At 35.3% G+C, this 25,591-nt stretch overlaps 1 long non-coding RNA gene across 1 annotated transcript; it reads right to left on the bottom strand.

Moving 5' to 3' along the window:
- Positions 1-17,048: 17,048 nt before the first annotated feature.
- On the bottom strand, positions 17,049-22,473 carry LOC127971891 (uncharacterized). Its single transcript, XR_008156952.1, has 6 exons — positions 22,346-22,473; positions 22,179-22,244; positions 21,831-21,899; positions 21,645-21,742; positions 20,327-20,455; positions 17,049-17,645 (listed from the first exon to the last, which is right to left on the bottom strand). It is a non-coding gene; the product is annotated as an uncharacterized LOC127971891 (long non-coding RNA).
- Positions 22,474-25,591: the final 3,118 nt, after the last annotated feature.

The following is a 25,591-nucleotide window of genomic DNA, read 5'->3' on the forward strand; positions in this document are numbered from 1 at the left end:
ACTATGTAACAATCCTTAATTGAAGAAATGTGGCAAAATATCTCAAGAGAGAACCTCATATTATTAAATTCAAAAGTGTTTTCCATATTTGGATCAAAATTTTTGCAGAGCAGCGTGTATCTGAGCAAGCACATCTGGTTTTGTGACAGAGCAAAGGAAATCCGCATGGGAGCAGAGAGATACGCGCACGTGCATTATTTTAATGTGCTTTCACGCTACAATAAAGCGCTCTCACTGCTGCTTATGCACCGCTTACACATAGCCTACTATATATGCACTACAAACAGAGTACGTGTGAACCTGTATATAATGTATAACAAATATATTACAACACCTGTTGCACCGCTACAATGAATGAGCTCTATGAACAATGCATGGCAAACAAGAAAAAAAAAAAGTTCCTGGACACGGGATTTAAGTCTATACATTTTGTTACACCTTTACTATAGTGATTATTTTGACTTATGTCTGTTCTAGAGCTGTTACAACTTTTGATAAAGTTTTTTTTTTTTTTGTCCATATCACACAGACCTAGTTCATCCAATAAAGACAGTTAACAATAGCTTCTGAGTACTAAGTTATTAACCCAACAATGGTAGGGTCAGTTAATTTTTTTTGCAGTGGGCCTCGCAAACATATGTGTTTGGTTGTGTGGGCCATGAGTTAAAAAAGGTTGGGGACCACTGGATTAGATCATGGTGGTCTCCATACAAAAACCTGTTGCCAAAGAGTGGATGATGAGGGGACCACAGCCAAACATCAGGACAGAAGTCTGTATGAATCAGGTATAATTGCATTGTAAATAAACATTAATAAAACAAATGGTAAAGTCACTAGTCAAAGTAGTTTATTGGTGTAATTCTATATAGCAAAACAATTTCTGACTATATGACATCACACACAAAGCCAATTTTAAGAGCTATATATCTTGCAAGAGTCTTTATTTATTAATTAGCATGCTATGATGAAACTGGAAAGTCAGAGATGCAGGATGCTAGTGTTTATTTATTATTACATGGGTTATGAATTTTATGGATTTATAGTATTCCATACATTGAAATTTCTAACATAATTATAAAATTATATTCTTTTTCTTCTATGCATCTACGTGTATCGGAGTTGTTTTGGGATCAAATGTTATGCCTTTTGCGATTAACATAAGTTACAACGCGGCTGGTTGCAAAACGCGTTGCTTCAACATATAACCTTTTAAGAATGTTACAACAATCCTAACAATGCGTACATCGCCACCTATGGGATTGCTCAATTATATTTAACAAAGCGGAACTCAAACTGGGGAGGAAAAGGAGTAAAAAAAAAAAAAAAAAAAAAAGGGAAAATTTATATAACGGTTATATTTTTGGTAACAACAATTGCTTTGAATATAGTAGGAAAACACCAAACTATTTTAAAAAACCCTATGTTTTTACGTTTAATGCCAAGCTAACGCGGTATCATAAAGTCTTTGCCACCCGCGCGCACAACCTGACTCCCCTTTGAGTGACATCCCCAGCAGTGCGTTTTCCTGAGGTAAATGAATTTACTTAATTAGTTAGGTTAAATTACTTTTAAAACGTATGGGCCGACAACAAAAGTAAATGACATTTAAAGCTGTGAAGAACACAAGTAATATTAAAGTCATTGCTAATGGATCCAATCCGCTCCGTTTGATAGACGCTCTTTAGTTCTCGGCAGTGTTTCCCATTCATTAGGGTGTGGGGGACCACCACAGTTTTAAAATAATCCGAAAATATATCTATACTCATCATTATTACATAAAAGGTCTTTAACGTTGTGTTTCGCACCATTGCTTTGGCAAAGTGTCAGTCAAACGAACTAAGAGTAATATGGCTTTCTCCTTTCATCAAGCCCGTTTGCGCAGCGGGTTTCAAAGCCAAGCGCGCACTTAACGCACGCGATCGCTCGTGATCCGGCGTTTAACGCGTCTCAGAGCTGCTGCTTTCAACAGTGAATGCAGCTTGATATAATGTCAACGTTGCCTAAATAAACTAATTGTAAAAAATTCTTAATATCTTTATTATTCATATTTGATGGAAAGTAGTGCTTATCACATGTTTGACTGCGAGTGTCAAAAATCGCTCTTGCCGCTCTGCTCACGACGCTGCAGAAAGGTTTGTGAGCGCTCAGACGCAGATCGAATGCTTATTTTGTATCTAAAGCGGCCGCAAAGCAAACAAGCTTGTTGATCTCGTGCAGACTAACCACAAGGAGGGTAACGTTATAAGTTAACCTCATTAAACATTGTTGTGGACGAAATATTAAGATCCTTTACCTGATAATGTATAAAGCACTGTGTAAAAATACGATGCAAGTAAAAGTCTTGCATTGAAAATGCTACTTAAGTAAATATAATCCAGTATAAACATTAATGTAAGTATAATCAGGGAAATTTGTTTAAAAGTAAACTGGGACTACAGTACTATTATTTATTGTATCATTAGATTATTATTTATATATTGCACATCAGCAACTCACCAGGAAAATGAACAATCTCAGACACCTTGGTCCACGTATCACTTTAAATGTTTTTTTTTTTATGTCCCTGACCATAGATTATTGCGAAAACGCGAAACAGCAATAAATCAACCTCTCCTCCATTGTGCTTTCGCATCTCGCCGCCGGCTTACATTGAAAATGAATGACTTCAGGCCACTGTGACGCTCTCGACGCCGGAGGTGTGAACGCACAGCCTCCGGCGTCAAGACCGTCAAAGTGGCCGGAAGTTATTCATTTTCAATGTAAGCCGGCGGCGAGATGCGAGAGACATGAGAGACTCATAAGCCTTTATGAAATCGGGCATCCATCATTTTGTGACAATTATAATAGAACATAATAATAATTAATAATAATAATAATAATAAATATAGCTGCAAGCAGCAATCACGGGGCCAAGCATTCCAGCGGCAACATCAGGAGCTAAGCATATGTAGCATCAGACCAAATGCAACAATGAATAATGAAATTAATAATTGCATGATTGTAATTGAAATGGCTGAAAATCGTTAATAAAAGTTCCACAGCGAGGAGCTAAGCATGGCATGGAGCATCAGACCAAATGCAACGAGTAAGAAAAGCAATTATTGGAAGAGTGTAATTGAAACAGCCAGTAAAACTCCAGTAAAATGATGCATTATCATTTTTGGAAAATAGGTGGCGCTGTAATCAAATCGCTTTGTTGTGTTCTGTGGGAGGTGACAATGTTGTGGGCAATTTCTTTCAAAATACTTACAGACCTTTAGGGCAATGAGTCGAACATGCCCACCGAGTTTCGTTCCGATCGACTTCCATTAACCTTGTCAAATAGGTGCTTAAAGTTGTTTGGCCAATGGCGGCCATGTTTTTTAAGATAAGTGAAATTCCTCATAGAGCACTTGTGCCACATTGGGCCATATCAATTTTCAAAAAAAAAAAAAAAAGGGAAAATTTATATAACGGTTATATTTTTGGTAACAACAATTGCTTTGAATATAGTAGGAAAACACCAAACTATTTTGAAAACCCTATGTTTTTACGTTTAATGCCAAGCTAACGCGGTATCATAAAGTCTTTGCCACCCGCGCGCACAACCTGACTCCCCTTTGAGTGACATCCCCAGCAGTGCGTTTTCCTGAGGTAAATGAATTTACTTAATTAGTTAGGTTAAATTACTTTTAAAACGTATGGGCCGACAACAAAAGTAAATGACATTTAAAGCTGTGAAGAACACAAGTAATATTAAATTATAATACGCAATGTTAATTGTTTTCTGAGGATTATAGGCGTTTCACTAATGAAACTCGCTGAATTTTAATAAAAATTGGGCTGTCTTTTCTGGTAAATGTATCTCATCTCACACAGACAATGATTTTCCGTCTTTTTATAAAGACGGAATAATTTTCAAAAATATGTTGCATTTTGTCCTTTGGTTAGCTATAAGAGGTCATTTAGGAAAGGGCCGTGGCCACATGTAACCTAAAGCCTATAAAACTGAAACAAAAACTCAAAACTTTATGAAACTTGGTTATAACATGTGAAAGATGACCCACCAAGCATGCAAAGTTTCATTAAGATCAGAAAATAGCTGGTGCTATAACAGTTAAAATGGCCTAAAAAACAAAAGATTTCTGTTGTGAATGGCATTAAACTGCAAAAAAAAAAGGGGTAATATAATCACACATGCATTAGATCTGTATTTTTTCTAAACAATCATGCAAAATTTAACAGAGATTAGGTAAAAAAGAACACTGTAATATTTATAAAGCTTCAAAACCCAGTGTTGAATAAAAAATTCCAATTATAACCACTAGATGTCACCGGAAGACCACTAATGAGCTCACTAAAGACTAAAACATTACAGTTTATGGGCTTGTTGAGGGATTCATCTAGAAAAAATGTATTTTACTATTATTTAATATTACTGTTCAAGCATTTCAGATCACATTGAGTCAAAGTTTACCAATTTATTCATACAGATATATCTAATGTTTATAATTATGCCAGATTATGATTGCAATGAAACCTGAAAAATGTCATAGAAGCCCATAAAAACAGAAGACTTGCAATAGGTTTTATCACCCATCATTTATTTTAATTATCTATATATATAACAAAATGTGTGCATCTGTGTGTGGGTTTAAGCATGCTTATTGAGTATTAATATAGTAGTTTAAACATTTCATGTTTGTGTGTGTCTGTAATTCTGTTCTATTCTTTTACTGTCAGCCATATCTAGGTTATTTAAAATCAGTGCAGTACTATTATCTAGACTGAGAAATTATACATAAATTGCGTATGCTTCTTTGGAATGAAATTAAGACAACATATAACAGTTATAAAGGTTAAAGAGACAGTGTTGTATGATAAATTGCATTTACGACCACTAGATGTCACTGGAAGACCACTAATGGGCTCACTAAAGACTAAAACATTACAGTTCATTGTCTCGATGATTGATTCATCTAGAAAAATATATATTACTATTATTTAATATTACTGTTCAAGCATTTAAGATCACATTGAGTGAAAGTTCAACAATTTATTCATACATGTATATCAAATGTTTACTATTATGTCAGAATATGAATGCAATGAAACCTGACATAGAAATGTAAGAAAAGAAGTCTTTCTGTGAGTTGTGTGTCACCTATAATTTATTTCAAATATCTACATACAACAAAATGTGTGGGCATGTACTTCTCTCTGTGTGTGTGTGTGTGTGTGTGTAATCATGCTTATTGATTATTCATATAATAGTTGAACCATTTCATTTCTGTGTGTGAGTGTCTGTGAGCCTATTCTCCATGTTAGACAATGGCACACACAAGTTTGGCTTAATTACAACAAAGCTTTGCAGAGATATAGCCTCAGACTCATTTTGTGAAGATGCCTGACATCTGAAGCAGCGCTGTACAAAAACGGTTTCGTCTATTGACACGAAATCCATAACTTTTTGTCAGCACGGTCTGAAGATGATCTGATTCAATTTTGGTGAAAATCAGACAAACGGTTGAGGATGAGTTTAAAAAAAAAGGTTTTCAACATGAATCAAAATGGCGGACAGGAAGTTTTGCTTAATATGACATAATTGGTATGTATGTTGTCGGCATGTCCCAAGGAACATTTTGAGACATGTTTCATGATAATAGGCTAATGCAATCAAAAGTTATTAGCATTATTGGAAATGTAATAATTAGCGGTTATTGATTGGTTTATTACTCTTGACCAATAGGTGGCGCTGTGACCAAAATGATGTGGCGTGGTCAATGTGATGTGACAATGTCACATATTAAGTTTTGTGTAAATATCTCCAACCTTTGCAGAGATACAGCCTCAGATGCAGTTTGGCATCTTTCCAGCAAATTCGTTGGTACGCTAATTGAAAACGGTTACGTGTATCGACACAAATTCCATAACTTTTTGCCAGCATGGTCTGAAGATGATCCAAATCAAATTTGGTGAAAATCTGAGCAACGGTCTAGGAGGAGTTCGAAAAAGTAGGTTTTCAACATGAATCAAAATGGCGGACAGGAAATTATGCCAAAATTGACAAATGGGGTATCGGTGTTCTCGGCATGACCCAAGGAATCTATCAACATCAGCTTTGTTACAATAGGCTAATGTATGCAAAAGTTATTAGCATTTTTCGAAAAATCGTTATAACTATTGACCACAAGGTGGCGCTGCCCCCAATTTTTTTGTGTACATTCAGGGCATGGAGCCGGACATTTTTGTAATTATTTGCGAAACGATACGGAACTTCATTCTTAAGATACAGCAATTTACAACTAAATTCAAAATGGCCGACGCCCAAAATGGCCGAATTGGGAAAATTCGGTATCATTCAACTCGGAATGATGCACTGAATCTAAAGACACCACTTTTGTGATTTTTGGCAAAACCGTTCAGAAGTTATGAGCAAAAACATGCATTTTTCATATCTCCTGACCACTAGGGGGCACAGCGCCGAAACACTGCAGGTAGTCCCAGGGAATGGTTGTTATAAGACCCACCAAGATTGGTCTCAATAGGCCAAACCGTTGCGGAGATATAGCCTCACGTTCACGTTTCCGTGCTTTTCGAAGAATTCATTCATGAGCTATTCTGAAACAGTTTGAGAAATCAACTTGAATTCCATAACTTTTTGCCAGCATGGTCTGAAGATTATCTGATTCAATTTTCGTGACAATCGGTGCAACGGCCTAGGACGAGTTCGAAAAAGTAGGTTTTACGAACAATTGACGATAGCGAAAAAACTAAACCTTGCGATTTTTGAATTTCGGTGTCCATTCGACTCGGCATGAGCCAAGGAATCACAGGAAAAAAGAATTTTCATTTTGTGGCTTACGGTTCAAGAGTTATTAGCATCAAGTTTTTGAAAGTTTAGACAATTGGTGGCGCTAGAGAGTTTGAGTTAGATACTTCAAATTTGCTACGGTTAATGTTCAGACAGTCCTCTATTAGTGTGCCAAATTATACAACTTTCCCGCAATCGGTTCTATGGGCTACCATAGACTTGGGGTGGAAGAAGAAGAGGAAGAATAATAACGCCAACAAACACAATAGGTGCCTTCGCACCTTCGGTGCTTGGCCCCTAATAATGCTATTCTCAAGAATGAAAATGCATCCTACTGTGGCTTGTTTGTTAGTGGGCTGTAAGGTCTCGAATACAATGCTTTGCATTTGTCTCATCAGATGATACTATACACATTCATCAGAGCTTTTATAAACTTTGGAAATGTATACCATGAAAATATTTTTTCTCTTCTCTCTTTTCCAGTGTTGATTGCCGTCTGATTGTTGTAAGTGAAAAAATAGCAGTCAACCTGCATCTCTGATTTGCCAGTTTAATCATAACATACCAATTCATCAAATCACTGATCTAAAAACATTTTCAATTGTACACACATCTCACTCATATTTGGTCCTTTTTCTTATCTTCTCTCTTTTGTTTCTGTCTACAGCAGCTACATACACCCCAAAGGCTCTTTTAAGAGCCACATAACCAGAGCGTCTTTGGCTTTGTAAGTATATATTTTAACTGATTTTCAGATCCCTCTCAGTATTTGAGTGTAAATCAGTTAAATCAACAACATGCATCATGTTAGTAATATCTTAATGAAGACATTAAAGGTATAGTTCTTAAAAAAGTAATAAAACAATCTCTGATCTGTCAGCTTTTATAGTAACATACTAATATTTTTTTTCTCTGACTATTCTGTTCATCAATACAGACCAATGTATTATTTAATAGTCAAATGTTCATTAATTTCTTCTTCATCCACTTTTGCTGCAAACAAAAGTGGATAAAATGTCTGAGAACGTATAACTGGAATCCTTTGCAATAAGATGTTTTTTAAATGCTAGGCACATTCTTAAGAGTTTTACTTGTTAGTTTTGACATTCATGTTAGCATAATAAATCTGAGTCATCGTTGTCTTAAAAGACATGAAAAGTGTTGTTTTTCTAAAATTCAAGGTAGTATCCTGCATTTATGATTGGCCGTGCTCATTTTAGTGAACAATGACTGCTGAAAATTGCATTTATTTATTTTGTATTCATACATATGTTTTCAATATCTCAATCAAATTCAGTAAGGTTTCCTACTTTTCCTTCTTCTACTTGTTTGTCAGTGGCACCTTTTCAGAGCCACATCGCCCAGTGTCCCTGGCTTTGTAAGTATGCTTCTACTGACTGTCAGACACCTTTTATCTATTTGGGTTAAGATGAATAAAATTTACATTGTGCAGCAAATCAGAGTCATCAGTTTCTTAATAAACACATAAAATATGTTGTTCTTCTAAAGTACAATATAGCATCCTTCATTTATGACTAGTAGTGTTGTCAAAAGTATCAATATATTGATACTGGAGTATTTGAAACAATATACAGTATCACTTTACAGTAGCAGTCATCTTGCATTTCTGATTTACCATGTTCATAATATACTGTTTAGTCAATAATTATTAATGAAAATAATACATATTAATATGTAAAGACATTTGTAATATCTCACTCATATTGTGTCAACAGCAACTACATACACCCCAAAAGCTCTTTTCAGAGCTACTCGCCCACCATCACCCAGCATTGTAAGTATGTTTCAACTGTCAGACAACTTCTAATTATTTTGGTGTATATCAAATTAAAGCTACATTCTGCAACAAGTCTGAATCATCTGTGACTTAGACATGAAACGGGTTGTACTTCTAAAATACACTATAGAATCCATTTATGATTGGCCGTGCTCATTTAAAGGCAGGTTTACACTAGGGCTGTGAAATTAATCACATTAGATTGTCATGTGCATCTAGTCAGTAAAGCCAGTCCTGTGATTAGAAGTAAATAGCCATCACATGCTTTCAGATTGAGCGGCTGTCACTACACAGAGCCATAGCTCACTGACAATTAAGCAAAATCGCCCAATCATCGCAGATGAATCGCATTCGATTTCAAATGCGACATCACCTAGTTTGTCGGTTAACTACGGCTCTGTGTAGTGAAAGCCGCTGAAAGCAGTGATGGTGATTTACTTCTAATCATGGGAACGGCTTTACTGACGATATATGCACGACAATCGAATGTGATTAATTGCACAGCCCTAGCTTACACGGTGCGATGTTTGCGGTTGTACAAGCTAACAGGTGATTTATTTTCCTCTTTGGAGAAAATCGCAGATGCTTGCATGGTCGCAGTGTGTACAATGTGAGAATACATATTGGCTTATCCGAGAATGTTACAAGGACATGCCGGTAATAAAATAATAAATAAATAAATAAAAAAAATAGGCAAAATCAATTGGACACTGTCGGTTTAAATTTGTGGCATATGTGCAGTTAAACGAGACTATTTGCAGATACATCTGAAGACAAAAACCACATATTATGTATTTAAATAGTCTATTTAGTTATTTTGGTTTAATTATACAGCCCTATTTTTTATTTGTTATTCCGAACTGTGCCTAATTTGCTGTTCAGCTTTATGAATGAATATAGGGTACCTGTTGTTTTCCAGCAAAACGAGTAGAAATTTTTGAAATATCCTTCTCACCTCGAGTAGTTTATGAAAAGCAGAAAGTCCATGCTGTTCTCTTATTTTCAGTCATTCTCTTTTCCATGTCTTCATATCTTTTTTTTGTACGTCAAAAGCCATAGCTGCTACAAAGAAAAACATTTTGTCCTCAGAATCCATATTTTTATGAATGGCGCGAAATGTTATCCTTACTTTACAGTTTGTTAAATCGTAGTAAATTCATGTCTTGTGTGACTCTCTCCATACGATTTTCAGATAAACTCAATCGTGACATGTGGGAGGGCTCACAACATCTTAAATTAAATAAGCAGCACTTTTAATTAACTAACTAAATTATTGTAAAAATTCTTACAGGGGATGTAACATCATTTAATAAAGATTAATTACCCTTTTCGAAAAGCAGCAAGGCACATCTATGGCCAATCCTCTGTCCACTCCTCAGTCATCAGCCACCATGAGAGTTTTTCCAGTGACACTTGGTCCATCCAATCCAACAAACCCAAATTTCATGAGGAATCCATAAACAACAATCAAGAAGTTCTCGGAAGTGCTTAGAAAGGGGGGAAAAAGTTAACATTAACTTTCTTGAGAACTAGAAATATACATTTACTGACAGATTTCACATGTCAACAAAAACTGTTAAATAGGATGTTGCTCATTAACCACATTCATGTTAAGCTATATTTTTTTTTACTGTAAGATAATCATTTTTTTTTACCTATGATGTATAATGCTGTTTTTCATATATATATATATATATATATATATATATATATATATATATATATATATATACAGTATTGTTCAAAATAATAGCAGTACAATGTGACTTACCAGAATAATCAAGGTTTTTAGTATATTTTTTATTGCTACGTGGCAAACAAGTTACCAGTAGGTTCAGTAGATTGTCAGAAAACAAACAAGACCCAGCATTCATGATATGCACGCTCTTAAGGCTGTGCAATTGGGCAATTAGTTGAAAGGGGTGTGTTCAAAAAAATAGCAGTGTCTACCTTTGACTGTACAAACTCAAAACTATTTTGTACAAACATTTTTTTTTCTGGGATTTAGCAATCCTGTGAATCACTAAACTAATATTTAGTTGTATGACCACAGTTTTTTAAAACTGCTTGACATCTGTGTGGCATGGAGTCAACCAACTTGTGGCACCTCTCAGCTGTTATTCCACTCCATGATTCTTTAACAACATTCCACAATTCATTCACATTTCTTGGTTTTGCTTCAGAAACAGCATTTTTGATATCACCCCACAAGTTCTCAATTGGATTAAGGTCTGGAGATTGGGCTGGCCACTCCATAACATTAATTTTGTTGGTTTGGAACCAAGACTTTGCCCGTTTACTAGTGTGTTTTGGGTCATTGTCTTGTTGAAACAACCATTTCAAGGGCATGTCCTCTTCAGCATAGGGCAACATGACCTCTTCAAGTATTTTAACATATGCAAACTGATCCATGATCCCTGGTATGCGATAAATAGGCCCAACACCATAGTAGGAGAAACATGCCCATATCATGATGCTTGCACCTCCATGCTTCACTGTCTTCACTGTGTACTGTGGCTTGAATTCAGAGTTTGGGGGTCGTCTCACAAACTGCCTGTGGCCCTTGGACCCAAAAAGAACAATTTTACTCTCATCAGTCCACAAAATGTTCCTCCATTTCTCTTTAGGCCAGTTGATGTGTTCTTTGGCAAATTGTAACCTCTTCTGCACATGCCTTTTTTTTAACAGAGGGACTTTGCGGGGGATTCTTGAAAATAGATTAGCTTCACACAGACGTCTTCTAACTGTCACAGTACTTACAGGTAACTCCAGACTGTCTTTGATCATCCTGGAGGTGATCATTGGCTGAGCCTTTGCCATTCTGGTTATTCTTCTATCCATTTTGATGGTTGTCTTCCGTTTTCTTCCACGTCTCTCTGGTTTTGCTCTCCATTTTAAGGCATTGGAGATCATTTTAGCTGAACAGCCTATCATTTTTTGCACCTCTTTATAGGTTTTCCCCTCTCTAATCAACTTTTTAATCAAAGTACGCTGTTCTTCTGAACAATGTCTTGAACGACCCATTTTCCTCAGCTTTCAAATGCATGTTCAACAAGTGTTGGCTTCATCCTTAAATAGGGGCCACCTGATTCACACCTGTTTCTTCACAAAATTGATGACCTCAGTGATTGAATGCCACACTGCTATTTTTTTGAACACACCCCTTTCAACAAATTCAACTAATTGCCCAATTGCACAGCCTTAAGAGTGTGCATATCATGAATGCTGGGTCTCATTTGTTTTCTGAGAATCTACTGAACCTACTGGTAACTTGTTTGCCACGTAGCAATAAAAAAATATACGAAAAACCTTGATTATTCTGGTTAGTCACATTGTACTGCTATTATTTTGAACAATACTGTATATATATGTGTAGTGGTGACTTGAAGTTAATTAATTATGATATAACTACCGACTACGCCACCCCTCTAAAGTGAGGGGAACTAAATACTTGATGGAATTTAGACACAGGTTCGTTACCATAGGAGGCAGAGACAGAGGCACTAGCGTATAAAATTTATTAAATTCACAAAGTAGAAAATACACCTTTTAAAAGATCAGGCAAAGATATGATTCGACCAGGCATACATTAATCCGTTTTACGAAGGCTTACCCCTAGCAGGGTAGGCTAGCTGCAAAAGTGGCACACACACACACACACACACACACACACACACACAGTGAGGTGAGTGACTACAAACGACAATCCACACTCCGTGCTCCAAACACCACCACCACGAGGATACTAGGACAGCTAGCCACCCGACTCAGGGGCCTAAAACACAAAGAAAACAAATTACTAAAATGTACAAAACGAAATTAATCTAAAGCCTGATTGACTGAAACAATTACCAAAACACACAACAAAATGTAAAAAATGAACAATGGTCACTTAATGAAAACTGAAATGAAAAGGAAAGAAATATATATATTTAAAGCAAAAGTTTTAACGATCACTACAAAATCAAAAAAAGATCAATTATAACGAAAAACAAACAATAACCAAAAACCATACAATGATACGAGCAAAACAAAACTTAATTAAATGTAAAGAATATAAAGAACAGCCGGGTTTCGAGTCCAAAAGGAGTTATAGCAATAAACTTACAATTAGTAATTGTAAGAATGAAAGGTGGGCCAAAACACACAGCCACCACCTATAGCGGTAACAAAATCAAACCGCTACTTCCCCCAATCACCGGCGTATATATAAAAACACAAGAAAATACAACGATAAACACAACAAAACAGCAACGCCGTCTTTAATCTGCTATTATGCAGGAGGCGATCTTCCCCACCCGCAAACAGGCGGACGTTCCCAAAACTTTGTCCTACTAAAAACAACCCATTAGTTAAATTTAAAACACAAATCAAGTGTTCATTAAAAAGAAATGCATATACATGTATATCTATACATACCAGGTATTGACTACAGCGTTACACACACCTCATACAGTTGCTCACAGCACAAGTCTCAGAAGATTACTTGAATGAAATCAGTCTAACCTGAATGAAACATACAAATTATAACAAGCGCTTACTTCGTGTAAACGGTTAATCAAAACTTAACCTACCAGGTGGCAAGAATAGCCTGAAAACCACAGCGAAGCCAGGAATAATGGGCTATTAAAGCTGCAAAAAGGCCACTCCAGCTACAATAAATTAATATAGTTAGCCGATGTCCAAGAGCTCATTGCAGCATTAGCCAGACCAGCTACAAACATACCTTTGTTAGGCGGAAGCGCACACGTACCGGATGGGCGGGGCCAACAATGACGCATCCCAGGTAGCCTAATCACAGCCTTTATAAAGCAATGACTGAGCCCTGATAGGCCGTTTCTAAGTACCAGGGGAGGGAGATTACCTACCTTGCCACATATATATACACACACACACACACACAATAATGAATCCATATTTTAATGTTTAATATACTGTACATACTTAAAACTGACACTGTTTAAGATAAAGGTATTAAACCAACTGAAACATATTCAGAATATTATTCCCTATAATGCACAATGCTTGATTTTCCATACTATGTCTTTGTTTTTATATATTAGTGACACCATATTTTCATGTTTAATCTACTGTACCCACTTAAATTCATAAATCTCTGACACCATTTGAGATAAAGGTATCAAACCAACTGATTCAGGAGTGTTTAATTGGGGTTGGAGCTGAATTCTCAAATATGGTAGCTCTCCAGGAGAAGAGTTGGACGTTAATCCATGATGCATGATTTTTTGCAGATCAGATACACGGACATGTATTCAATTAAATTCAATAGTATTTTCCCCTTTTATTTGTTTTGCTGTCTGGTCAATAAATAAACTCCAGCATATATGATTCTGTATCAACATTTGTAACATGTTTGTAAGATTTTTGGTTTAGATTTAATGGCCCATTAAGGTTCTGCACATCTATCCCACGTAGGAGGGGACGTTCTCGCGACCTTGTGCAACGTTCCCTAAAAGTTATCTAAAGATAACGAAAGTTCCGAACCTTTACAGAACATTAGGGACGTTCTTGGAACGTCCTCCTTTGGTTATGAAAGTGCTGCAGTTCAAGGTTCCTTATATGACTATAGGGGGACGTTCTATTTGGGGCATTTTATGGTCACATAGAAAACGTTACAGAGAGGACATTTGAGACGTTAACAGAACGTTCTCGCATGGTCCTCTGTTGGTCATATAATAACGTTCCCAAAGTGACTTTAGGGGAACGTTCCATACTGGTTGCTATATGGTCATGAAACAACGTTACAAAGAGGACATTCCGGACGTGAACAGAACGTTCCCATACGGTTCTCTGATGGTCATATAATAACGTTCCGAATGTGGTTATTATATGGTCACACAACAACGTTAAAATATGACAAATTAATGAACGCAAAGATGTATTAAATCTACATCTAATTCATGAAAATATTAAATAATAATATAAAAAGTATTAAACGTATTTGTTAAGATAATAACACTAACATGCTAGCCAATTTATTAGGTCCTCTCTGCTAATGTTTTAGGATTTGATATTTGTTAGGCTACTTCAAAATAAAAACTATGGCTTTTACTCTACAGATCTAAAATCCTTGATGTGTCCATAAATCCCTTATTAACAAATAGACATACAAAACAATACAATGTCATAGATCAAGGCAACGTGAAAATAAGCGATGCGTAAGTGATGCAGTTCAATTTTTCACCACATTTACATTGGAAAATTGTGGAGTTTTGTGGAGCTCTGACACTGTCTCATAGCACCCGCGTCGAAGTCGTGCGTTAAATTGTAATTTATCAAGCGCACTTTACGACTTAATATAGTCTAAAAATACTTACTACCATTGCTGCAGAATGGTGAACACATTTACCATTTATTATTTTCTATATAAATGTCCAATATAAATGTCTATATAGCTTACTGTACATTTCTATACAAATATTAAAAATGAATATTTTGGTGAGGTACTGCCACACCCGCGGCTGTCTGTATTCAGAAGGGAGAGCTGCAGCCCAATTCAACTGCTGCTGGTGCATCGTCCTTTCTTTATGTGCGGAGCGCGCGCACTGCGGGCATGGAAGCGGCCATGCAGTCCCTTGCATTTTTTTCCTGTCACCAGTGTAAAAACTTAAAATACTCAATTTTTGGTCAAAAGAATAATACATTATTTAAAGCTTTTATTTGTGTAAACTGACAATATCAAGAAAACTTTAGCTAAATAAACCACCACAAAAAGGACTGTTTTAAATCTGCTATGAATATGAAGTATGAAGATTGTTGTATTGTACTGTATCTTCTATAAAGATGAATATTACATTTCGTTAATTTAAAAAGCACTTTAATGTTGTATAAATAAATAATAAACTTTTGTTCTGTTAGATGTGTTTTGGCTAGTTTTTGTATGTTGTATAATTATAATATATATCTAGGTAATGAAAAAAAAATTATATATTTATATTTATATATTTACATTTATTCATTTAGCAGATGCTTTTATCCAAAGCGACTTACAGATGAAGACAGTGGAAGCAATCAAAAACAACAAAAAGAGCAATGATATATAATTGCTATAACAAGTCTCAGTTAGGTTAACACAGTGCATGTAGCATGGGATTTTATATAATATAATAAATAAAAAGAAAACAGATAGAATATTTTTTTTTTAAAAAAAGAATAGAGCAAGCTAGTTAGAGGTCTTTACACATACACATACAATTGCATAATAAATGAAAATAAAATATAATACAAAAGATTAGAAAGGTAGTTAGATTTTTTTAAGAATAGAATTAGAATAGTGAGTGTTAAAGTTAGAGGGTCAAATAAAGATATGATATATATATATATATATATATATATATATATATATATATATATATATATATATATATATATATATAACAAAAACAAAAACTGCTTGAGCGATTCAGGAAAGCAGCTGCTTGAACCTCATTCTGGGAGAAGACTTATTTATTTATTTTTTACCATGAAGAAAAAAAATCAATCGGATGAGTCAGGTTCTGCACATCTGAGAAGAAGAAACAGGTATGACGTTTATACATCTTTATCTTACACATTACAATAATGTGTATAATGTGTACAAATACGATTTTTCATGAGAAATGTTCGCCTATCTATAAGACAAATAAAACACGACAATTTTACAACCGGGAAATATGACCTATGGGTTTATTTGCACTTCAACATTTTTAAATAAATTGTAAAAATAATACTAAATTACAATTATTATAATATGAATTATTTATCAGTAAATTATACTAAATTACTATATTTTTATTTATTTATACTCATTTAATTTATATATTTGAATTATAATGTATTATTTCTTGATAACAGACGCTGCTAAGTATAAATTAAAATTTTTAAATTAAATTTAAATTAAATTTTAAATTAAATTTAAATTACATTTTAAATTAAATTTAAATTAAATACAATTTTATGCATTTAGCAGACGCTTTTATCCAAAGCGACTTACAGTGCATTCAGGCTATCAATTTTTACATATCATGTGTATAACACACCGTTGCCATGAAAAACAAAGCGTTGCTATGGACGCAGGATTCTAACCTTATATAGAGACGGAAATGACTACCCAGATAGCAAATGACATGTGGCCCAGTTCTGGCCCACATCTCCCATATTCTTCTGGCCCACATACCGCGCGGAATGACGGCGATGACTCAACCTGAGTCTGGCTGACATATGTCAGCCACAACTGAACCAGATCTGGGCCACATCTCAGAAATGGTGTGGGTGACATCTGGGCCAGATCTGGCCCAGTTTTGTCTGACAGAAGTAAGCCACAACTGTACCAGATCCATGCCGCATCTCACAAATGGCATGGGTGACACCTGGCCCAGATGTCAACCACGCCATTTCTGACATGTGGCCCAGATCCGTCCCAGTTGTGGCTGACTTCTGGGTTAGATATGGCCCATATTTACCCTTTCTAGACACAAAAGAATATGTAATTCATCCAGAATAAAGAAAACACTCATGTAGTCTAAACTGCTTTATTAAAATATAAAAATTAGACAAATAAATATACATACATGAATACAACTGCATGTATAGATATAAAACAAATACATTTACATTATTACAAAATAAAAAATACAGATAAATATTTATTAATATAGTTAAATACACATTAACATTACATTTACATTTAGCAGACACTTTTATCCAAAGCAACTTACAAATGAGGACAATGGAAGCAATCAAAATCAACAAAAGAGCAATGATATACAGGTGCTGGTCATATAATTAGAATATCATCAAAAAGTTGATTTATTTCACTAATTCCATTCAAAAAGTGAAACTTGTATATTATATTTATTCATTACACACAGACTGATATATTTCAAATGTTTATTTCTTTTAATTTTGACGTTTATAACTGACAGCTAAGGAAAATCCCAAATTCAGACGCGGCAGAGAGGAGTGAGTTTGAGAAACATTCAGATACACAGGCTGATTCAGTCTTCTGAATTGGGAGTAGCGAACATGCATTATAAACTTCTTTCAAATTAGAATCTGTTGGGGAGATAAAATGTGCAAGATAACGTATATGTACTAATAAAAACATCAAAAAAAAAAAAAATGTATCTTTTACTCTCCAGTACTGAAAGCAGAACTGATAAGGGAGCCCTTGATACTAGCCGCATTTCCACTGTCGGGCCAGTGCGAGCCAGGGCTTAAAGCGGGCCGGGCGGGGCTCATAGCCCCGGGCCAGTAGCACGAGGCCAGAATAGCCCAGGGTTTCCACAGTGGAGCTTGAAGCACTGCTGCACGTCACTAAAACACGCCCTTTACACGCCTCTCAGATAGGGCTGCACGATTCTGGATAAATTGAGAATCACGATTTTTTGATCTCATATAGAGATCACGATTCTCCTACGATTCTTTATTATTATTATTACTATTAACATTATCATTATCACAAGTATATAAATTAATTATTTTATTTTGCAAGGATTCTTTAAATTGATCAAGTGTGACAAAGACATTTATAACAAAATATTTCTATTACACATAATTATTGTTCTTCTGAACTTTCTATCAAAGAAACCTGAAAAAAATCTACTCATCTGTTTTCAACATAATAATAATAATAATAATAATAATAATAATAATAATAATAATAATAATGTTTTTTTTGAATGGCAAAACAGCATATTAGAATGATTTCTGAAGATCATGTGACACTGAAGACTGGAGTAATGATGCTGAAAATACAGCTGCACATCACAGAAATAAATTACATTTTAAAATACATTCAAGTGAAAGCAGTTATTTTAAATGGTAAAAATATTTCAAAACTTTACTGTTTTTTCTGTACTTTGTATCAGATAAATATAGTTTGGTGAGCAGAAGAGACTTTAAAAAAACATTACACATCTTATGGTTCAAAAACTTTTGACTGGTAGTGTATATATAATATATTTAAAACCCCAGTTTTTTTAATATTAGAATGATGAAAAAGTTGTTTAGATCACTGATTCAACGACTCACTCATAAACCTACTACACTTGTTTCATTTCTGGATGAATCAGCGTTTTTGAACGATTCTCTTGAATGAAAAATTAATTCATTGACAAATAAATTAAGACACTTGTCGCCACCTATTGGTGAAACAATGCAATCGACACAAACGTTATTTAAAGCGCAGTACTTTCAAAAGGGGATTTGTTATATTTTGATCGCTGCCATATAGACATCAATGTTTATATTTAAACTATAAACTTTATCCCAGTATTTCTGTGATAATATAAATGACTGTAAGACAGATATAATACTGTGTAGTTGAATAGACTGTTTGTGAAGATGTTTCTTAACCAAACATGGTAAGAGCTCTCTCTGTGTCAGCGGCAGTGCGCGCACGGATTTGAATGATCCGGTAAGACTTTGTCAAAGGTTTAACAGACTCGGGGAATCGTCGTCTTTTAGAAATGAGATCGAGAGGGTGTCTGAATCGAGATCGCGATCTTTTAACGATTAATCGTGCAGCTCTACTCTCAGAACAACGTCATGCAAAATTAATCACACATAAACACACTTATTTCTATTTTATGTATTTATTTATTTTTAACGCTTATGAAAATAGCCTGCTTATTCAGTCGAGTCTGTTTCTGTTTATTAGACACAGTATAGCTGTCATATTTATAATGAATGATAATATCTCTATTTTTATAAAAGCTCCCGAACAAAAAAACATTATTAGGCTATATTCTTTTATGATAGGCAACGTGAGATAAACTCGAGACGAGGCTTGTGACAGATAATATAAGTTACTTAATAAATACACGATTGTGATAGAGAATAAGAAGCTGACGTCTGATTTCTTCAAGCGGTCTTATTTTACCATGTTTACTATGGTAATATGTTTAGCGTGCATATCTTTTTCATCACTTATACATATTTCTGCCTTGCATGGTGATTATAATCCACATTGGATCAAGTTATTTCAAACACTCGCTGCTAACTGAAAGAGAGTTTTGAGCTCAACTTATTTAAAAAAGTGTTTAATGCTGGTGTTAAAGCTATTATCTTTCTGAAATGATCCGCAGCGCAGACTCGCTATTTTTATAAAAGCTCCCGAACAAAAATCATTATTATATTTTGATGATATGCAACATGGAGCTAAACTCTTGAAACGAGACGACAGATAAAATGTTACTTAATAAATACACAATTTTGATAGAGAATAAGAAGCTGACGTCTGATTTCTCCAAGCGGTCATATTTAACATGTTTACTATGGTAACGTTAATGTTTAGCGTGCATAGTCTTTTACATCGCTTATACATATTTCTGCTTTGTTTAGTGATTATAATCCACATCTGATCAAGTTATTTCGAACACTTGCTGCTAACTAAGAGTGAGTTTTGAGCTCAACTGATTTTAAAAAGTCTTTAATGCTGGTGTTAAAGTTGTTATCTTTCTGAAATGATCCGCGCTGACGCTCTCCAGACACAGAGAAACTCCGCCTTTGTTCATAACCCCTCCTCTAGCCCCAGCTGGCCCGCTTTGGCCCAAGGTTTTCGTCGGGCCAAAAAACCCTGGCCGTTGGCCCCGAGGAAGCCCCGGCGAGGCACGATCAAGCCCCGGAAGTGACTGTGGAAACGCGACTGGCCCTGGCACGCACTAGCACGCCCGGTCTTAGCTCGATAGTGGAAACACGGCTACTGTGACACAGCTCTTTCAAATTAACATGACCTTTTTTGCAGTGGCGGTAGTTTGTATGTCCATCTATAGTTGCCATCATCTAAGGTCTTTTGAGTACTGGTATCATCTGAAGTCCTCACAAGTCAATGCAAGTCCTGTGCTGTGCAGTTTCTAATAACCCTGGGATGGACATTTGCAGAAACAGGAAGGCAAAGGGAGAAAGATTAGCATAGCTGCTGTTCATATCATTTCAGGCAATGTGCACTTTTTACTATTTCATCAATGGAGTACATTGAGTACTATTTTTAATCTAGTAGGTTTAAACTGAAATAATTTTTATAGATCCCTTAATAAACATATTATTTGTTGTCTGTTTTTGGGGAACAGACACAGTCTCTATAGAATGGACTGCATATGCCAGAGTAACATATAATACATTTTAATAAAATTTAACTGGGAGGAACATCATAACTGTAATTTACACAACCATTCAAGAGTTTGGGGTCTGTTAGATATTTTATGCCTTTATAAAAAATCTCTTATGCTCACCACGGCTCCATTTATTGAATCAAATTACAGTAAAATAGTAACACTGTGACTATTACAATTCAAAACAACTCTTTTCTATGTGAATATTATGTTAAAATGTCATTTATTCCTTTGATCAAAGCTGAATTTTCAGCATCATTACTCCAGTCTTCAGTGACAAATCTTCAGAAATCATTCTAATATGATGATTTACTGCTCAAGAAACATTTCTGATTATGATCAATGTTAAAATACAGATGTGCTGAATTTTTTAAAAAAAATCATCTGTTTCAAATAGTGTTCCTGTAGCTCAACTGGTAGAGCACTGTGCTAGGAAGCAAGCAAGCGCAAGGTTGGGGGTTCGATTCCCTGGGAACACATGATATGTAAAAATTGATAGCCTGAATGCACTGTAAGTCGCTTTGGATAAAAGCGTCTGCATAAATAAATGCAGGTCTTTTGAACTTTGTATTCATCTGTGAATCCTGAAAAATAAAATGCATCACGGTTTCTACAAAAAAAATTAAGCAGCACAACTGTTTCAACGCTGATAATAAGTTTCTTGAGCAGCAAATCAGCATTTCTGAGGGATCCATGTGACACTGAAGACTGGAGGAATGATGCTGAAAATACAGCTGCACATCACAGGAATAAATTAGTTTATAATGTATTCACATAGAAAACAGCTATTTTAAATTGTAATAATATTTCACAATATTAATCTTTTTACATATTTTAATCAAATAATTACTACAGAGGTGAGCAGAAGATAATTATTACAAATTGTATCAACTTCAAGCTTTTGAACACTAGTGTACTGTATATTTGAGGTTTGACTTACTGTACTAGTCTTGTGGTCAATAGCATCTTGGAGATGTTGTCTTACAGTAGGTTCACTCCGACTCTGCTGGATGCAGCAGGCCATCAGCACTGAAGAATCTAGGAACAAAACAAGCTATTTGACACAGAGCCAACAATATTTAGTCCGATATATGTTGTGAAAAAAATGCATATTAGGTTACTTAACCTTTTCAGCGCTTCCTACATCTCTGTCAGCAGCTCCCTTCAGAAATATTGAAATCTTGGACACTCCCTTCTGTTGTAGAAGGATTATTTTATTATTCTTGAAATCGCAGAACAGTTTTATGTTTACCATAAAAGATCAAAACAACTTTAGTTTTCTGCTAATTTTCGCGCTCCTTGATAACGTGACGTCATCGATAAACAGTAAAGTGTAAATGTTAAATAAATTAAGCAATTTCCAATCATCCATTGAAAGATTACCAACAAAACAGTCAAAAGCTATCATCTACAGATGAAGATTTGATTAAAAGCCCAAACTTTCATAAATAAGAGAACAATAGAGTTATCATACCTGACGATACGTCGTCTGAAAACGGTAGAAATGCTAACGGACTTTTTCGAAGACATTAAACCATTCCTATAAAGTAAATAAACAACAGAAGCGAGTCAAATACAAGTAAGAGAAGTGTCAACAACAGTTATAAGTAATATTTGTGTGATTTTATGGACTTAACTCACCTGAAAACAGTGAAATCAGCGAGAAACGGGGTGTTTCCTCGTGACATTTGCAGTGTTGCGCTCCGTTTCCATGGCAACTCCATCCGGTCCGCGCGCGGCGCACGCCCATGAAAGCACGTCACGAATTAAAAGTCACACTCTTACGTTACATAAATAAACATATGATATGAATAAACATATGCCCCTTATTTTTTTCTGTAAGAGGGGGCGCGGCCATTTGTAAATTTAATTGTTTAAACAATTGTTTGGTGGATAGAATTAGATCACTACATAATTCAAAATGTCATTAAATTATGATATTGCTAATTTAAAATTCATTTTGTAGTTCTATAGCCCAGTGCAAAATGCCAGGCCTGCACATAATAGTGGGACAAAGTGGCACTATTATAGTTTAAGATTTTGTATTGTTGCTTTTACGAACACTCACATATATATATATATATATATATATATATATATATATATATATATATGTATATATATATATATTTATATGTGTGTGTGTGTGTAAAAGGTGCATCTTGAAGAAATGTGAATATCATGAAAAATTTCATTTTTTGTAACTTTTTTTATTAAAAAGGGATATTTTCATATATTCTAAAGATTCATATATTCTTTCTTTTTTTGATGATTAGAGCTTAATTTAATGAATGTAATTATTATAATGACCTTGCTATTCCAAAGCTAACCTGTCATTAGTGGCAAGCAAGACACATTTGCTAAATTTTCTAGGATTATGTATCTTAACATGCACTTTTTAATTTAAAAAATATATAATTTAGGGGTGTCATATTAATGCACAACAAAGCATAAAACATTTGTAGTGGTTCCGAAAAAGTTCAAAGGACATGGTGTCACACCAGAGGACATGGTACAAAAATGTAAAAAAAATCGAATAACATTGCAGCTTCATAACAGGTCCGTGTAGGTCAAATAAATGTGTGTATGTATTTATATTACGTGTCCTGAAATATTATGGGCGTCCAGTACTCAAAATAGTTTTAGAACCACTGACTGGTAAAGTAAGGTGATCTGCCAGGACATGTCTTCAGAAAATGGCACATTTGGTCACCTGGTATAGGCCATATCTGGCCCACATACAACAAGCCAGAACTCAACCTAAAACCGGTTTGTCACACACGGGCCAGATCTGGCCCACACACAGCAAACCACGACTCAAATTAAAGCCGGTTTGTTGCACACGGGCCAGATCTGGCCCACACACAGCAAGCCACGACTCAAATTAAAGGCGGTTTGTCACACACGGGCCAGATCTGGCCCACACACAGCAAACCACGACTCAAATTAAAGCCGGTTTGTCGCACACGGGCCAGATCTGGCCCACACACAGCAAGCCACGACTCAAATTAAAGCCGGTTTGTCGCACACGGGCCAGATCTGGCCCACACACAGCAAACCACGACTCAAATTAAAGCCGGTTTGTCGCACACGGGCCAGATCTGGCCCACACACAGCAAGCCACGACTCAAATTAAAGCTGGTTTGTCACACACGGGCCGGATCTGGCCCATAAACAGCATGCCACAACTCAAACTAAAACCGGCTTGATGTGTGTGGGCCAGAGATGGCCCATATAACCTCTGCCGCTGCCAGAACTGAGCCAGATGTGCCATAGTTGGCCCAGATGAGGCCCGGATATGTTTGCTATCTGGGTATTTTCTTTAATATTTTCTTTATTATTATTTTTTCACATTATCCTTTACATAATATAACGTAATTATTAGTATTATAATGCAATAAATAATTATATAAATATACATATATTCTTTTATATAAAATAAAAAACGTTTAACACCTAGGTCACAAATTCTAAATCTGGCAGCGGGTATATAAGCTGGGGTCTGTGACCGTCGCGCTCATACACAGCGTACTCACACCTCTCACTCACTCAGTGGACATCCCAACTGGACATCCCAACTGTCAGTTTCTCTGAGGTAAATATTTTAATTAACCATTCTATCTAAATTAAAAACACAAAACTAATTAAAAATGACATATAATGTACGTTACATGATATAAATAAAAATAATATGGAATTATAAGGACAGTAGCTTTTGAGCGAAATTTCCTCATGGTAAAACTGCCGTTTCCACAAGAAATTCAATAAATTGTCATAAAATTTAAGGACTGTCTTTTCCAGTATAACAAATGTACCACATTTACTCAGACAAACTGCTTTTCCGTCTTTTTCTTTAACTTTATACCACTCTTCAGCACTGTCATCGCCGTTATTTGTCGTTAAATACCGTTATGTTTACTTGACGTCATTTGGTCTAAAGAAGTAGCTTATCGTTTTCAGATAAGGCCATTAATTTTTTAGGGTCTTTCATGTTAACATTAGCTACTTTAAAATAAATTATGAATACCATTAATATCATTATTGTAAATTATACTTTATTTGAAAATTAACGCGCCTTCTCACAGGCTTGGCTGTGAGCGCGCGCGTGTCCCTCAACCTCCGCACGAGCGCGACGGTGCCGTCATCACAGTGGACGCTAGACCCCATTTCGCGCAAATGTGTGCAAGGCAGTTTTTGTAATTTTGCACGAAACTCTGCTTCCAGAGCTGCACGACCTCGAGCTTATTCTGGCCAAACAGCAAGCACCCAGTCTGCGCTTACAAAAATAAATAAATAAATAAATAAAATAAAATAGAGCCTAGAAATAAGCAGAAAAAAATCAGAAATAAGCCTTTTTGGTGAAAATAAAGGTCCATGTTTAATAATTCTTGAAAATAAATTTGTATTGGTTTTCTTTATAGCCTACATAACAAAACCAGAACAAACTATAAATACGTAAATACAAAATAAAATAAAAACAAAATAAAATTATAATAATAATAATTATTATAGAAATTACACTTTAATGCACAACCGTAGGCAATTCACAATTCAGGCATTGTATCTAAAATCATCTGTATCCTTTGAAGTAACAGTTGTAAATAAAATTGTCCCACGTTGATGTATATGTGATTTCAATTCACTTTGTCTCTTTTCTGTGCTTTCCAGACCCTGCCCTACAAACAGATTACCATGTTATCTCAGAAGGTAGGCTTGTCTTGCAAAAAAGGTTTTCAAATTTACAGCATATTGCTGACATGCCAGAAAAAGGGAGCGATTTCACAGCAATGTGATTAGTTCAATGTTATATCAAAATGTTTTTCACCTTATAATGTGGCGTGAAAGATCCCTGTATTTGCCTAAAAATTTATGATCTTTAGGTTTTTT

Source organism: Carassius gibelio, chromosome A4, assembly GCF_023724105.1.
Source record: "Carassius gibelio isolate Cgi1373 ecotype wild population from Czech Republic chromosome A4, carGib1.2-hapl.c, whole genome shotgun sequence".
NCBI lineage: Eukaryota > Metazoa > Chordata > Actinopteri > Cypriniformes > Cyprinidae > Carassius > Carassius gibelio.